Source organism: Spinacia oleracea, chromosome 1 (genome assembly GCF_020520425.1).
Source record: "Spinacia oleracea cultivar Varoflay chromosome 1, BTI_SOV_V1, whole genome shotgun sequence".
In the NCBI taxonomy this organism is placed as follows: domain Eukaryota; kingdom Viridiplantae; phylum Streptophyta; class Magnoliopsida; order Caryophyllales; family Amaranthaceae; genus Spinacia; species Spinacia oleracea.
In genome coordinates this window covers 9,456,129-9,475,158 of record NC_079487.1, presented here as the reverse complement: position 1 = coordinate 9,475,158, position 19,030 = coordinate 9,456,129, and positions in this window count along the sequence as shown.

Here is a 19,030-nt window from a genome sequence, read left to right as displayed (position 1 = left end):
GTTAAGGAAAAAAGAAAAATATTGAGAGACCCTTTCTACCAAGTGAACTCCTAATGCATTTTCTTAATCATTTAACAAGGAAAATGTTATTCTAGTTTTTCAATTGTTTTTATTGGAGTTAAGCACAAATTTGGTAACCTTTTCATTTTTTCACCGTTTGAGATCTAAATTTTTTATTTTCACCGTTTGGGACCTATAAAGTAATTTCTGGTCAAAACTAACCCACCAATGTAAAAGATCCCCTTTGGTCAAAAGGTTAGACCCTTAGTTAAAATTACACGTGTCACGTTGTTATTTGCTTTGGGTTAAACAATGTACCTGGTTTAACCAATGAAAATGGAGAGAAAAACGGGTGACCACGACGCCGTTTAAAATATTGGACCACAATTTTCAATTCCATCACGCCACTTTCTCTTCAATACTCTCTCTCATCTGTTCAATTTCCTCTTCAAGAAACTTCATCTTCCTCATTCAGTCGGTTGCCAAAGGTTGATTCAAGCCCAAATCAACAACTTTCAGTGCAATAACCCTACATTCTCAAGGTTCAAACTTCTGATTTTGTTTCTTCTTTGTCTACCTGCTAAAATTCAGTCATTTGTGTATTGTAATTTCACAAATTCTTATTTACATGGGGTGTACGATAAATATTGTACACCGAAGTTAAAGTTGACGTAAAATGTTTAAAAGTAACCCTTACATATATAAAAGTTATCTACTTTTTACTAATAAATTTTTTCATTTTAATAAAAAATATTTCTTCAAAATTACTAATGATGTATAAAATTAATCATTTAACACTTTAAAACGTTTATCTATTAACTTTTTTTCAATAATATAAAAGTTAGAGAAAATTGAGTAAAAGTTAGAGAGAATTGGGTAAAAGTTATGTTAGTGCACAATAAATTTATTATACACCTTGTGCATACAAGACCTTTTGTTGTAATTTAGGGTTTAGGGTTTTCCTTGTCGAATTATGATGAACCCTTGGAGATATATTATCTATAAAAGTTATCCAATTGCAATTAGTTTTGTGTGAATTTATTCAATTGATCTAAAGTTATATAAAAAACCACCAAGTTAGGTTCAAGTTTTTAATTGCTTATTAATCATCGGTCGTTTGATTTTTATTGAATAAACAAAAAAAAATATTGGTCGTTTTACTATTAATGAACAATGATAAAATGCATATAGTTGTAATTGTGTGGATTAATATACTAATGCAATTTGCTTGAAATCCTTCGGAAATACGAAGTATTGGTTTATGATTGTATTTTTTCGTATACCCCTCACCTAGATTAAGAAATGGGGAAAAGATGGATATGATTGATTCAATTGTTCTAAAGAGTTATTTAGTACTAGAACTTTAATAATTATGAGGGTTAAGGCATTGTGACGAATATTATCAACTAAGGGTTTGTAACGTGATTTCTGCTTTTTTCGTTCCCATATCGTCTCCGTGTTTGAACTTTAGTGCAATAATGTGTAATGGGCATTCAAAGAATTATTTTTTTGTGTGCTTACCTTATGTATTGTGTTTATGTTTCCGCGTATCTTTACAGGAGACTGTTGTTGAACTGACTAATATGAGTAACGTAGGGGTGTCTCTACTTCTAGAAGAAGTAATATAAGTAAAGGAAGAGCAGTGATACCAGTGATTTAGGATGAAAGTCGCCCGAATAAGAAGATAAAAACAAATGTCTTAGGTGATACTCCTAGGGGACTTCCGGATGCAAATTTTTGTGAAAATGTGGATAGGAATTCTAGGCAGACTATCAATGAGGATTATTCAGATAGTGAAGTTAGTCAATTGGGTTGGAGTAGGAAGGAGAAAAATGATACAGATAATATGGATCGTAAGGAGGATAAGGTCCTATCTTTTTTTTTTTGGTGTTTGATTTTGATGAATAAAACAAACATTTCGGTGAATTTTGGTGTTGTGATTGATGAAAAACAGAGCAACATCAGTGTTTAATAGCAGCAGGCTTGTAACGCCTCTATTTTGTAAACAAAAGAGATATTTTACCTGTATTAAATTTCCAGAAATAATTTAATGCTTTAATTTTTTGCTTATTTATATATAATATATGTATGTTGTGGTCAAAGGTGAGTTAAAGTTGAGTTAACTTGCCGAAAAATATAGTTGAGGTCCTAAAGGGTGAAAAAAAAGGTGTAGGTCCTAAAGGGTAAAAAAAATGTAAAGGTGAGACCCTAAACATTAACTTAACTCGTTTTTATTGCCAGTCATGAGAATGCAAATGAAATACTATTAGTCTCTATTCTATAAGGTAACTTTTACTTGGACAAATAATAGGGTGGATACAGAGAATATCCAGGAACGATTCGACCGCGTCCTAGTTACTGATCAATGGTTCGAGTTGTACCCATGTTCGAAATTGGAGCACTTGCCCCGACGTAAATCTAACTATGTGCCTCTGAAAATCTTTATACAGGAACAACTGCTACTAAAGAGAAGAAGAGGGAGGAGGCAAAGGAGTTTCTGGTTCGAAAAGATGTGGTTAAGGGATGATGCTTGCGGTAACATTGTAGCCGAGTTATGGAGCTTAGGGGGGAAGGGGGATGTCACGAGAAAAATTGATCTTTGTTCGAGAAAATTGAGAAGTTGGAGCTGTCAAAGGCCGAATGATTTTACACTATAAGAAAATTCTGGATTAAAATATTCTATTGGTGTAGTTAGCACCCACGAAAAAAACTTTGGTTCCAATGGTTGAAAATTATTTTTCCATGGGTCAATTACATCTATTAGGGTACATAAACGTAAATCATTTCCCTTTTGATTTTGAGCTCAACATGAGCTAATTAAAATCAGAATAATATTTTGTTATAATAGATTGAAACCTGTTGAAGTACTTATTTTATTTCAGTAGTTAAGAATTCTAAAATGTGTTGTGCAAGGTCGAAGTAATAACCAATAAAACCAAATCAGATTTGAATTTCCCTTAAAAATCATATATTAATAGTCATACGATCTTGCTTGCGCGAGGGTTCGAAGAGGGTTTCTCTCTCCTTCGATGCCATGGCTAACACTCGCCGGCAAGCTCGACGCGCCTCCAATGGCGGGAATTCTAAGCAATCAACTAGTAAGAAAACGTCCAACAATAAGAATCTTGACAAAAACCTTGACATTGAACCAGTAATGGTGGATTTTGATGCAATCTCTGCTCATTCAGAACCATACCCAGAAACTCCGATTACTGAGAATGAGATTATGACCCCAAAATCTGGGCTTGCTCGATTGCAACAACAAGCACAGGTCAGACATGAGTTCAATGAATGGATGAGTCATCTCCATAGGGGTAAGAGTTCTCAACCTCACTTTCGATCAAATTCAAAAATTGGCGGGAGTGGGTCGAATTTGATTTCCTCTCTTAATCAAGATGACCCTGTAATTCCTGTGATTCATAATGATTGTTCCCCTATTAGTTTGATCCATAATGATGATAACACCCCCAACCCCTCTGTTGTTGAACCTGTAATTGCTCAAATTGATTTTGATGATATTAAGGAGGAAGTAGAATTCTGGGAATCTGTTGTGGTGTGTTATGTTATTGGTTCTAACCCTCCCCAACATGTGATGGATGGATATGTGCGAAGAATTTGGGGGAAACTAGGTGTTGACAAAGTCTCATTGGCGGGGAAGGGTATTTACCTTGTTCGATTCATAACAATGGAGAACTGTCACAAAGTTCTTCATGGAGATGCTGTGTTTTTTGATTCTAAACCAGTTGTGATCAAACCTTGGTCTGCTGACATGAACATCACCAAGGAACCTGTGAAAAAACTCCCAATCTGGATACAGCTTCCTGGCCTTGATGTTAAATATTGGGGGAGGAAAAGTTTGGACAAAATTACAGGACAATTAGGCACTGTAATTAAGGTGGATCATGCTACACAGAATAGAGATAAACTCATGTTTGCTAAGATCATGATAGAAGTTGCCATTGATCAATCTTTCCCTAATCTGATTCAATTTTACAATGAGAAAGGTGTCAAAGTTGACCAGAGAGTCAACTATGAATGGCTGCCTATTACCTGCACTACTTGTAAAGGGTTAGGTCATACTGTGGAGAATTGCACCAAGAAACCTGCTGGTAAGATGAAGAAGATATGGGTGAAGAAACCTATCCAGAAACACACTATCATAGAACCAAAGAAGACACAGGAACCAGGGGAGCCTACTACTAGTGTTGATGGGTTTACAGAAGCTGTAAGTTTCAGCAGGAGTAGGGGACAGCTTCTCAAACCTGTTGTGAGCAACAATTTCTTCCAAGATCTTAGTGAGGGATTTGAGAATGACAATGATGTAGAAATGGAATCCCCAAAGGGGTTAAGGAACTCATTAGGGAGGGGAGTGAGATCCCCTATCCCTAATGGATAAGATCCTTTGCTGGAATGTGAGGGGGTTGAACAGATTGGCTAAACAAAAAGAGGTGAGAAGCTTCATTCATTCTCATAAAATCAAGCTGTTCTGCCTCCTAGAAACCAGGGTGAAAGCTCCAAAAATGGGGGATCTGTACCTTACAATATGCCTTAATTGGTGCTTCACCTCTAACCTTTGTCACCATAAGAATGGTAGGATTGTCCTTTCTTGGGACTCTGATGCTTTCACTGTGGATATTGTACATATGGAAAGCCAGATTATTCACTGCCAGATTACTCCAAGGGGAGCTATGGGGAAGCTTCTTTGCAACTTTTGTGTATGGCTTCAATACTGCAGTTGATAGGGTTCCACTGTGGAATAGTTTGATTAACCTTGCTACTAATACAACCTGGATCATCATGGGAGATTTTAATGCCATTATGGAGTTTGAAGACAAGATTGGTGCCCCTGTCAGGTTTACTGACATTCTCCCCATGAGACAGTGTATGGCTACTTGCCAATTGAATGTTGTGAAGACTGCTGGTAGACATTTCACCTGGAATAATAAACAACAAGCAGGAGACAGGGTCTTTACCATGATAGACAAAGTGCTTGCAAATTCTAGTTGGGACTCCTTGGTGCCAACTGCAGAAGCCATGTATCTTCCAGAAGGGGAATATGATCATTGCCCTATGATCTTGACTACCTACAATAAATCCTCCTAGAAGAAACCATTTAGATTTTACAACATGTGGACCACTTCCAGTGACTTTGTTCCAATTGTTGAGAGAAACTGGAGCACCCATATTCAAGGTTGTCACATGTTTAGAGTGGTACAAAAACTCAAAAGCATCAAAGTTGAATTGAAAACTCTTAACAAAGCTGGATTCAGCAATGTTGAGGTGGAACAAGTGAGACATAAGAAGAAGATGTCTGATATCCAGGATAAATTGCATGCTAACCCCCTTGACACCACCTTAGCTACAGAGGAAAAAACAGCTGCAATGGAATTCAGACTAGCTCATGAGAGATACATCTCTTTCCTTCAGCAAACAGCCAAACTCCATTGGCTTAAGCATGGAGATGAAAACTCTAGATACTTCTACCATAATATAAAGCAAAGGAGGAAATAGAACAGGATTTTGTCTATTCTGAATGAGAATGGAACTCTTGTTGACAATCCAGATGGGATCAAGCAAGCATTCATGGACTACTATAATAACTTATTTGGCACTAAGCTTCAAACCAGGAATACTGTTAAAACTGAAATCATAGAAAGAGGCACAAGGTTAACTGATCATCATAGAAGCCTTCTTGATTGCAATTTCAATATGGCTGATGTTAAAAGGGTAATGGACTCCATTCCCAATAATAAGGCTCCAGGGCTAGATGGTTTCAACATCTACTTCTTCAAAAACACATGGGAGATTCTCAAACATGATATCCATGATGCAGTGGTGGATTTCTTCAAAACAGGCAAATTGCTCAAGGAAAGCAATGTCACCTCCATTACTATGGTCCCCAAAGTCAGTGTTCCTTCATCTGTCACTGACTTCAGGCCAATAGCCTGTTGTTCTGTACTATACAAGTGTATCTCAAAGTTGCTTTGTGAAAAGCTTGGTGTTGTACGTACTCCCTGACATTATCTCACAGAATCAAGGTGCCTTTGTTTTAGGAAGATCAATTCTTCATAATGTCTTGGTATGCCAAGATATTGTTAAAATGTACAGAAAAAGTCAAAACCAACCCAACTGCCTTATGAAACTGGACCTCAAAAAGGCCTATGACACAGTTGAGTGGGACTTCATAGAGGAGATTATGCATGAGCTAGGTTTTCCTAGCCACTTTATTAAACTCATCATGATTTGCTTATCAACAACTTGTAGGGGAATACAGTTAAACATAATAACATGTGCGGAACAATCCCCAAAGCCAGGAAACATGTATAAAGCACAGATTAAGCAAACTTACATTCGAAGCGTGTTTTCCACAATAATCTGTCAACGAACACGAACAAAGAACTCTACTTGTCGTTCCTCTACTTGGTTCACCGACACGTTCAGATCCGTCTTGATTATCGTAACTTAGACAATCAATCAAGAGTTTGTGCTTTTGGGAAGAACACATCCATGGAGGCTAAGAGAGAATTAGGGTTTCTTTCTCATCCTTAGGGTTTGATGTGTAATCTGAATTGTGTGTTAGGAAAAACATAAGTTTAGGTTATTAGAATAAACTAGATAATAAGCAAGCCAACCGACCAAGGCCTAAGGCCATTGACCGGCCAGCAAGCCCACGAGGAGCTTTATGCACGCACAGCAACGTGGGCCGTGGGCCGCGAGCTGCTTGCTTTGTGCCTTGTCCGCGCGCGCCACACAGCAGCGAGGCTCATGGGCCAGCGCTGCATTGTCATGCACGCTGCGCCCATGGGCCTTGCGCTTGTGCGCTCCGGCTCGTGGGTTGCTTTCGTATTACGATTAAATTATCCTTCGACAATTTATTTATCGTTTCATACTCGACGATCCAATGTCGTACGATACGATTATTCGTCTCACCTAGCTTACGAATATACCCAATACGATATACGATTTCACGATCCAATGTTTAACCGTATAATTATGTTTTTCCGAACTAATTTCCCGAAAAGCTATTAAATGAATTTCCGATTCATTTAATCCGGTGATCTGTTACGTGTCATTGGTGTGACCTTGTAGGTTCAGTCAAGAGTAAGTTGTGAGTTCAATATCCATTAGAACTCACTGATTGGAAGCATTGCTCCAGCTAGCTGTTCCGATCACTTGATCTCACTGAATTAATTGTTCGCAATTAATCTGAACCTTTGGTATTAGACTTAATGCACCTTGGATGAAGGACATATTTCCTTCAATCTCCCACTTGTCATTCAGACAAGTGTGCATCCACATTCCTTTGTCACTTAGTGTTACTTACTGAACATAAGGTAAGATCCAAGCCATCCTTATTAGGTCCAGAAGTGTTTCTCGGATTACAGAGTTCAACTGTCAAACTTTTGCAGAAGGTTAAGCCTAACCATTCTGAGCACGGCCATGCATTTTACAGTATCTAACTCTCCGAGAGGCCTTGTTACACAACAACACCATATCCTATCAAAGATAGGAGGACAATCCATTCTTGCAATCTATGAACACTCACTTTGATTCATAGTACGCCCAATAACTGCTTTTATAGCCTCCTTTTACGGTGCGACGTTTAGCTAGTATCAAAGCTAACTAATTCTCAAACGAGCAGACATAATCGCTCATGTTCCGAGGAACGGTTTTTAATCACCATTAATGAGAACTACCTATGACATGACTTTAATGTCTTAAAGTGTTCTCATGGTCAATCCGATACAAGATCCAATAAGTATCTATGCAAAAGATTCTGACATCCAGTCACTCTAGTTCAAGAAACAGAACTAAGTAATCTACTTGCAATCTAATCTTCATTAGTCATTGGTCGTCCACCTTTCATTGACCTGGATAAGGGATCCTTTGTGACTTCAATATTCAAGTTCACTTATGGGTGTTTCTTTGTCGAAGAATCCATCTTGACATCCCATTTGAATGATTTGAATCACATGGACTTATCATTTAATACTAAACCAAGATTAAATGAACTATGAAATATAATTTCATAAATGATAAATGTTTAAACCAAATGCTTACCATTTTGTGGGCCTCGAACCCAAAATAAAGCATTTAATATTTTACTGATATAGGCCTTTCACCCAATACTTAAAACATTCATGGAACTCAAACTTGATTCCATATCTACATATGAATGTTGTGTATCATTCAATGCAGAGGTTTAGTTTATCATACTTTTCTATTCTTAGCATCTTTTCTATCGAAAGCCTTTCGATGTAAGATAAAAAGATCTTTGAATATGTTTCTAGAATGATCTAGTCTTTCGTTGCTGTTTAGAATGATAATCATATCTAAAATAGAAAATCATCCAGGTAGCAGACTTGTGATCAACCTGAGTTCATTGAAGAACTCCCACTAAAAACAATTCCCTTTTATTGCTTCTTAGGCAATAATGAATTCATTTCAATTATGTAGAATTTCAAATGATGCTTCCTTTTGGAATGCTCCAACCAGTTCACATAGATGTGGGAGATACATCTTTCAACTGAGAACTTGGAAACTAATCATTGATTCAGTTTCCCATGCATCACATATGGTTTAGAACCTATGTTACCACCTTTTAATCACGACGCCTAATTGCCCGTGTATGTTTGTGGTTTGCCTAACAACAAGATTCAACTTTTGCTTAGGCAAATGCATGTAGCATCAAAACTTTAGTTATCTTCACTTCCTCTTATCAAGTGCTCATCCTACATATCCAAATGTATTGGATGTTCTTGATACTGTTCCAATGATCTTTGATCCAGATCAATAGAGATTGGTATAAACTCGTCACGATCCAATGTTCACGAGTTATCTTGGCGATCTATATATCACATTATACATGATTGATTGTAATGCAAAAACCATTCGCATTTTAAAATCCATCCATGTAACTTTTAGCTTCATTCTGTTTCAAGAGACACTGAATCTTGCTAAAATCTTGGCATTGCCATGTGATATAAGGTGAAAGCACCTCTTCAAGGTCCTTCATGCTTAACTTTAGTGATAACAGCCTAGCTTTATACTTAGTTAAAGCATTCATAACTTAGACTTACTCATATGGGTTGAGAGTCTCTTTTGAGTCTCTCCATTGTGTTTGATTTGGTAATTACTTTTACAGAATCCAAACAACGCTTTAGATCCTATCCAATAGATCTTTAACCCAGTATGTTCTAAATTTCGCCATGGTTCTAATATTGACAAATACTTTCAAATCTAACCATTTAGAAGTTGAATGTAATCTTCAATAGAGAGATATGCATCTCATATATATAGAACCAATAAACTTGACTTAGCTCCCACTAAACCCCTCATCTATAAGATGATCCATATTTTCATAAAGCCATGATTCCTCAATAGCCTTTTAGACAAATATGGTCCAATTCCCACTTTCATGCTTTAATCTATGAATAGATTTCTTAAGCTTGCTCCTTTATCTAGCATCCAAAACTTTTACATTGTGTGATGTACACAATTCCTTTCTACAAGTTCAATTGAGTAAGGTGTTTCGTTTTCCAATTGCCATATTGCCATATGCAATGGTTGCTAGATTTATCCAAAATAGTTCAAGCATTCCGACTTGGTGAAAAAGATTTCAACATTATCAATGCCGTGAAGTTGTTTACAATCTTTAACCCCCAATCTAGCTTCTCTTTTGTATGTGTATACAATATCATCTCTGTATGTTTTGAAAACATGTTTGCAACCAATGGGAGTGAACCCTTTATGCAAATCAACCAAATCATAGATTTGATTCTCTAAGATGAAGGTACTTTGGATGAAATGGCCTCAAACCATTTTGTATGGCCTCGAACCATACTTATGTTTCTGATGGCCTCAAACCATACTTGGGAATTTTTAATTCGTCGTAGCTAACCTGTAAGTCGTATGTTTTTGAAGCACTTTCAAAAGTCTTCATAGTTTTCATTCCTCAAGATATCTATGTATCTATCTTGGTTGAATTCTATTCCTTATACGATTTACCTAGGTATTGAACATCAAACGTTAGTGTCTATAAAGACATTACTCAAGTCCTTTGAGTATTAGGATTCTCTTGAAGCACTTCTAAAGTCTTCATGAAGCTCTTCTAAGTACGAAGCTTTTCCAAAGACTCCTAAGTATCCTACATTTGTTTGTTGCTTGACTCGAAGTCCATTCGAGGTCATTTTTCTCCCACTTGCCTTTTTGGAAATATGATGGTTTCCTAAAAGACATTATCTTAAGCAACAACCATGTGTTCTCAGATTTGTGGTAGAATCAATTCCTTTTGTTTCTATGAGTCGCTCATAAAGAAACATATATCTACACTTGAGTTTTGTTTGATGTAAACACTAACTCCCACTGGGTTTGACAACCCTAGATATATATGTACTGAAAAGATGTACTGAACCGAAGTTCAATCCTTATGACATCTTATCCTTAGCTTTGACAACTTTGTTTAGTGTGAAAGTCACTTGAGAGTATCATTTTGAAACTATATAGGAAAATAGTCGTGATTATCGTTAATCGAATGGATTCCGATTTCTCCATTTGGACATACCATATTCTTATGGAGCTTCGATTGTTATAATGCCATATAAACAATCTAGATAATATTTCTTGGCTCATGAAAACATCACCTTGACCCAGCCTAGATGTTCCGAAATTCTTGCCAAGTTGATTTTATACCCTTTTGTGAATTATATTGAAGCATTTCACACATTTCACTTTGAGTAAATATAGCCATATTTTCTCAAATTCTTGTGAAATAGGTAAGTCATAAAATCCATCTTTGGCCCATGAACTTCATTGTCTAGAAACTTCTAACAATAGTCCATTTCTATGTCATGTTCAACAAGCAAGACCCACGTGTCTTAAATTAACCAACTTTCAGAAATCCATGCCATGGAATCTTAGAATGTTGACTTGTTGATATGGTCTTATGACATGGCCAAAGATATGTGGAACACAAATCAAAATGTTTGATTTGAACCTTCTGAAGTTTGAGTGTGAAGAGATTCGTTTGTTTATTAATCAATCATATGACTCAACCCTTAAATGACCATTCCATTCAAATAAACACTCAACGAATGTCTTTGTTTACTTTGAATGTGAGTCTTTCCATTGTCCAAACAGAAATTGATGATGATGATTAATGGAACATAATACCATTAAGTTCCAGCCTTTAGAAGGACTTTAAAACAAACATGATGACTCTACAATTAATGTAGCACAACTTTGCTTCATTTCCCACTTGTAGGTCAATAACCAGACTTAGCTCCCGGAATTTGAGTTCTTGACAAGAGTTTAGAACCTCAAGCGGTAATCTAATACCATAGGAGTTTATTTGCTAAGTCATTTCTCTTTAACATAAACTTCAAGGTAGAAATTAAATATTGAATTCATTTCTTTTGTTCCCCTTTCCTATCCTTTCTAGCACGTTTTCTTATAGTACTAAAGATTTTACTCTTTGCTTGATCTTCTTACTTTGTTATGCGTACAAAGTCCCTTTCTTTATTCACTTTGAATGACCGCATCCAATGAGTCTAGTTCATTATCGAATCAAAAGAAAATTGGTTGTTAACCATTGGTTATACATGAGTCTTTAACTCAATACTTCATTATTTCAAAACTACCTAGTATTATGAATATATGAGGTCCAATTGGTCTACCATTCAAATTTTAGTTTGAAAACAACCATGAAGATCACTATAAGAAAATAGCATTTAAGATACGCTCTCACTTCCTTTTCTTTGAGAATCGCTCTCAAAATAATTACCAATCGACCGAGGAAATATCGCAGTTCTATCGTCCGAACGCAATAAAGTTGAAGATTTACGATTCTACAAAATGAACTAGCAAAGAAAAAATATTTATCATACTTTAATAACTTGAAATAAAAGCATTCACGCAATCATCAAAGCTATTAAACATTTCATTCATGCAAAAAGCAAAAACATGGTCCAAAATGAATGAAACGATTCCAAGACCCCAAAAGTCCTAAATTCTTAAGCAGCTTTAGCATGTCTTAAGTAGTTTAAGATTTTAGATAAGCAAAACCTATTGCTAGTAATCTCCAAATTACTCTTGGTTAATAAATTAATGTCATAATTTATCCCATTGCCACAACTTAATGCCATTGTTGTTTGAGTTGTAACCACAATCAACGTGCTCCTTTAGGACGCCTTACCACCTAAGTCAACTAACATAGCACATCGCTTTAGCGTAAACCTACTATCTTAGATCCCTAGATTTTTGTAAGTGTTGATTTTGAAGGCAATTTTTAAACTCGATATTACTTGGACCTAGTTGTTTCTATGTTGGTTCGATTATTAAGTGAACTTAAAACTAATCGATTCATAGGAAACAACCTGTTCATGCAAAGCATACATACAGTCATACATTCACGCATAATATATATATAGAAGTGCATAAATAAATGGTGATCTAGTATGGCCCAAAACATCTTGTCTTGAAGCATCCAATCTTCATCACCTCCTTGTTAGCTTGGCATCGTCTTGAATCTTCGTTCAAATGCTAACTTAAAGTTCTAAACTTAGAAATACTTGAAAATAATAAAATTACATCAAAATTTCCATGGTACGCAGACCATATTTAAAACTTTACATTCAAAGATAGAACGGTACGCAGACCGTATTTAACTATCCTAAATTGGCCATACTAGTCACTTGGAGTACCTTCATTACATAAAATATATATATTCTATGCATTCACCCATTCGTATGCTAAAACGAATGGCCCATATTAATATGCAAGTATTTACGTGAATTAATTAAAATTCACGTTCACATAAACGCGTCCTAAAAGATTAATCAATATCCAAATTATTAATCCTTAGACTTTATTCTAATTAAAATAGAATTTAATTAAAATAATGCGACCTACGAAAATAATTAAAAATAATTATTTCATTTTAATTTCATTTGGTGGCTCCCACTCAAACCAATAATTATTCCGGATAATTAATTATGAAATATTAAATTAAAACTCGCGGCCCGGCCCAAGCAAATAAAATATTAAATTAAATATCTCGTTAGCCCAAATTAATGCAAATATACGAAGCCCAACGAATTAAACGATTTTTAACAAAAAAAGTCCAATTACTTAGTCGGGCTAGGCTTGCGCCCATCCCCGTGCCTTGCGTGAGGCCCAAGAGCACACGAGCAAGGCTCGCACACCCCAGGCCCCATCGCGCGTGCGCACCGCGTCCCCGCAGCGTAGCTGCCCCTGCGTGCGTGTTGTGCATCGTGTGTGTGCTGGACGTCGCAAGGCTTGCGCCTCGCTTCGTCGCATCCCCGCAGGCTCACCCGCCTGCCCCTTCCTTGCCCAACGCGCACGAGGCACGCAGCGTAGCTGCTGCTGCCCGTGTCGCATGCGACTCGGTCCAAGCACAATGGCCTCGTATGGCTCGACAAGCCATACGTCCACCATGCTCATGTTCGTGCCTTTGGTTCGTAATACGGACCAACTTAATTAAAATTAAATTTAATTCACGAACTTGCATTAATTTTATTTTTCAAAAAAGTTACGATTTTTATTTTCGAAAAACAACGATTTTTAACGATTTAATAAACTTTAACGACAATCCAATTTCGTAAAATTAATAAATCAAGGGCTAACAATATTCAAACTTTTAAGAACGATCGAATCAACATTAAAGTTTGAAATTTTAATTAATAAAATCCGAAGCTTTAAATCGTTCATAAACAATTAAATTTCAGATTTTTAATAATTTGGTTTAAGTGTGATTAAAATTAACGAAACCATTCAAAATTTTAATCCAATAATTTTTAAAATTAGCCACTGACCCATGAAATTATATCCCTTTCCCAATTAACCGAATTATTAAACCAAAATTAATTAAAATTCAATTAGGGTTTCAAATTTTACGAATTGGGGAAAGGCAAAATTAGGGTTTATACTTATCGGAAAATTCTGAAATTTTTACCTTAGATCAAGCATGTACCCAGCAACATTGTGTCAAAATTTCAAGCAATTACCAGTAGTTTAGGTTGACCTTTTAATTGAATTACTGTCCGACACTTTTAATTTTTAATGAAAAATTAACAAAAACGCCCAAAAAACAATACTTCGAGGCCTGTTTTCGCAATTCTATTCTCATGAGTTGATCTTAGAAAATCATTTTCCATCAGATTAGGGTTTTAAAAATCGAAAAAGCGAATATTTTTGATTTCGGACCTGATTATTACGCAATTCATCCAATAATTCGTAAAAATTCCGAAAAATCAACAAAAATTCCAAATTTTTCGACAGATGCAAAAACAATAATAATCATGCTAATTCATGCTTTGAATACATAAGGCTCATGATACCAATGTAGGGGAATACAGTTAAACATAATAACATGTGCGGAACAATCCCCAAAGCCAGGAAACATGTATAAAGCACAGATTAAGCAAACTTACATTCGAAGCGTGTTTTCCACAATAATCTGTCAACGAACACGAACAAAGAACTCCACTTGTCGTTCCTCTACTTGGTTCACCGACACGTTCAGATCCGTCTTGATTATCGTAGCTTAGACAATCGATCAAGAGTTTGTGCTTTTGGGAAGAACACATCCATGGAGGCTAAGAGAGAATTAGGGTTTCTCTCTCATCCTTAGGGTTTGATGTGTAATATGAATTGTGTGTTAGGAAAAACATAAGTTTAGGTTATTAGAATAACCTAGATAATAAGCAAGCCAACCGACCAAGGCCTAAGGCCATTGGCCGGCCAGCAAGCCCACGAGGAGCTTTATGCACGCACAACAACGTGGGCCGTGGGCCGTGAGCTGCTTGCTTTGTGCCTTGTCCGCGCGCGCCACACATCAGCAAGGCTCATGGGCCAGCGCTGCATTGTCATGCACGCTGCGCCCATGGGCCTTGCGCTTGTGCGCTCCGGCTCGTGGGTTACTTTCGTATTACGATTAAATTATCCTTCGACAATTTATTTATCGTTTCGTACTCGACGATCCAATGTCGTACGATACGATTATTCGTCTCGCCTAGCTTACGAATATACGCAATACGATATACGATTTCACGATCCAATGTTTAATCGTATAATTTTGTTTTTCCGAACTAATTTCCCGAAAAGCTATTAAATGAATTTCCGATTCATTTAATCCGGTGATCTGTTACGTGTCATTGGTGTGACCTTGTAGGTTCAGTCAAGAGTAAGTTGTGAGTTCAATATCCATTAGAACTCACTGATCGGAAGCATTGCTCCAGCTAGCTGTTCCGATCACTTGATCTCACTGAATTAATTGTTCGCAATTAATCTGAACCTTTGGTATTAAACTTAATGCACCTTGGATGAAGGACATATTTCCTTCACAACTCAATACTCCCTTCTCATTAATGGCGAACCCACCAAGCTTATCCACCCTAGAAGAGGTCTGAGACAAGGGGACCCTCTCTCTCCTTTTTTGTTCATTCTCTGCATGGAGTATTATTCTAGAGCAATGATCACTATTGGGGAGCATCCATCCTTTAAATTCCACTCTAGATGTAGAGGATTACAACTTAACCACCTGTGTTTTGCTGATGACTTATTAATGTTCTGTAAAGGTGACAAGCTGGCTGTTCAGATAATGCTGGAAGGGTTTAACATCTTCCTCCACCACCACTGGTCTGTCTGTTAACCCTTCTAAGTCTTCTATTTATTTCTGTGGTATGAAAGAGGATTTGGTTAAGGAAATTTCCCAGATTTCAGGTTTTGGTGTTGGTGTTTTACCCTTTAAATACCTTGGGGTTCCTGTGAGTCCATGGAAGCTAAAAGCTAGTGATTGTGACATGGTGGTTGACAAAATGATAGCAAGATTTAAAGTGTGGAGTTCTAGACACTTGTCCTTTGCTGGCAGATCCCAACTGGTGAACTCAGTGCTTTTGAGTATTTGTGTTTATTGGGCTCAAATATTCATTTTCCCCAAATCAGTAATAAAGAAGATTAACTCCATCTGCAGATCTTTTCTATGACATGGCTCCTTTGATGATAGTAGACCAGGTGCCATTGCTTGGGATACTGTTTGTCAGCCTAAATCTCAAGGGGGGTTAGGTTTCAGGAATTTGCTTCTGTGGAATCAAGCTTCTGTGGGTAAACAAGCTTGGGCCATAGCTAACAAGCAAGATATCTGTGGGTTAGATGGATTCACTCTGTATATGTGAAAGAAAAGGCTTGGGATCAGTTCACTGCTCCTACTGCAGCCAGTTGGGTGGTGAAAGTTGTTTGTAAAGTCAAGAATTGTTGTTCTGCACGCTTACAATCTACTCAGTGGATGCATGCCCCCAAGTACTCCATTAAGGGAATGTATCAACTGCTTAGAACACAAGGAGAGACTGTCAATTGGCAACATTGGGTGTGGAATAGATTCTCTATTCCCAAACACAGGTTCATTCTTTGGATGGAAATGCAAGACAGACTCAAAACTAAAGCCAGACTTCACAAACTTGGCATAAGCACCAATGATCTTTGTGCCATTTGTGGTACTTATACTGAAACCATGCAACACCTTTTGTTTGAATGCCACTTCAGTTCTGAATGCAGGAAACAAGTCTTACAGTGGCTAGGATTTCATTCTGGTAGAACCACTCTTCCTCTCTTGATGACTTGGGTGCAAAGATACTGCAAAACAAGGGCTAAGAAAGCAGTGACCCTTGCTGCTACTGCTAGCTTGGTCTATAATATTTGGAGAGCTAGGAATCAGGCTGTTTGGTTGGCTAAGGTGCCTGCTGTTAAGCACACTGTCTCTCAAATCCAGTTTGAGGTTAAACATAGAGTTCAATGTCTCTTAGGTAGCAAAGCTTGTTCTAGAGATAGAGATTGGGTTCACAGTTTGTGAATTCTTTTTCTGGTTGTTTTTTGGCTAGTGTTCTAGCCTTCTAGTTGCTTGGCTTGGTTAGCTTTGGCTTTCCTCCCTTAGTTGTAAAACTGTTTTTGTGAGCTATAAAATCTCTCTCTTGCTTGCCAAAAAAAAAAAATTCAGATATTAGTTTTGATCTTCGATCTTGCGTATCTTGATGTTCGTTTTTGTCAAATATGGAACTCTAGAACTAATCATTATTTTACCAACGTATTTATCAACTTTGTTACTATATTTTTTTGTTGGTCCCAACTTTAGTATATAATTATACAGAACATCATTTTCTGCTTTTTAGTACTTAGTATCAAACATTAATCTTTTACCGGGTAACGCATAGTTTTCCCTCCATACATCTCTTGTGTATAATTAATACTCATATTGTTTGCTACTAATCTTGAAAAGTGAACACTACTTTTAATTTTAGTGTATAATTTGATACATTTTAGTACTTTGTATTTACTCCGAATCTTGAAAATTAAAGTGAATATATACTACATTTATTATTTATATCTTTACCGAATAGTTGTTATCACTAAATAATCTTATTTTAATTATTTTTTTCCAATCAGATTGTTTCCCTTAGAAAAATAGCATAAGTTGCAAATTTGCATTAAATCTTCCATAAATCTTGGCATTAATTATATATTTCAATTTGATTAATTTAAATTGTGAATGAGGGTACTATAGACTATTCTATAGGGGACACCAAAAGGGCATTTACTAAGATGATCTCAAGAGTTCCCTTATAAATTAGAGATGGATGTCCCTATTTGTTTGCCCAAAACTTATTTAGTTTGTGTTGCCCACATGTCTCTGTTCACACACTATTATTTCATATATAAAAATGACAAATCTTCCAATCCATTCTCTTTGTACCCAGTTCTTAAAAAAATGAATATTTTCTATGGGCCAATCTTTTAGGGACGAAGGGATTACTTTCCCAAAAAAGTAGTATACCAACACCCACTAGCTATATAAATAAGAGAAAATATGGTTTATTATTATTATTATTATTATTATTATTATTATTATTATTATTATTATTATTATTATAACCAACATGAGACAATTCCCACTATTCACTCTTTTCTTTGGCTTTTTTCTACTACAACTTCCAACATGTTGAGTTTACCATTTTAGATTCACTAACAAAACATATGGAGCTAAGATCAATAAATTAAAGCAAAAACAAACAGAATATTAGGAATATTTACAGATCAAATTTTGATCTCTAAAACAAAAGAAAGACAAATTCAAAAATTTTAAAACAGATAAGAAACTATGACTGTTAACATTTTCTGGATCATGTTCGGGTAATACGGCATAAGCATACATATCAACTTCAAGTTCTTAAGAAAAAATTGAATTCATCATTTTGTTAATGTCCATAGAATTTTCAAGGTTTTTAAGGAGCCATGATTCCACGTGACACGAGGAGTTTTCACCGAGGAAGAGAAATGAAAGACTAACTTCCAATATTCACATCTAAACTCAAGAACCTTTTGTTCAGTTTAATTTAACAGGAAATTTGGTATTTACCACCTTAAAAATACACCACTTTTGTATTTACTTCCTTATGAAATTTTTATTTTAAATTACTATCTTAAACTTTAAATTTAATTTACTATCACTTTACAGTTTTCTCATTTTAAAATTAAGATATCTCTTTCGTTTCTTAATCGATTTAAGTGATTCAAAGTTCATAATTTTTCTTTTTCTATAGGGATTTCATTGAGAACGACATTTCAAAACAATTCGTTTGATAATTCATAAATATTGTAAAATTTTGCAAATAATATTTCATTCGTTTTACCTTTTACAAAATGTTAAAAGTAAGATACTAAGATCCCTATGGAATCCATAAATGAGAAGAATGAGTTTTGAATCACTTAAAATGATTAAAAAACGAAAGATATATCTCAATTTTAAAATGAGAAATATGTTAAGTGGTAGTAAATAAAAAAATTGAAATTTTAAGGTAGTAATTTAAAATAAAATTTTCCTAAGGTAGTAAACGCAAAAGCGGTGTATTTTTAAGGCAGTAAATACCAAAAAATTCAATTAAATATTTACATACATAGGTAGCTAGGTAAGAATGATAATATCCTCTTACAATTGTTTGTCATAAACCATACCATCTAT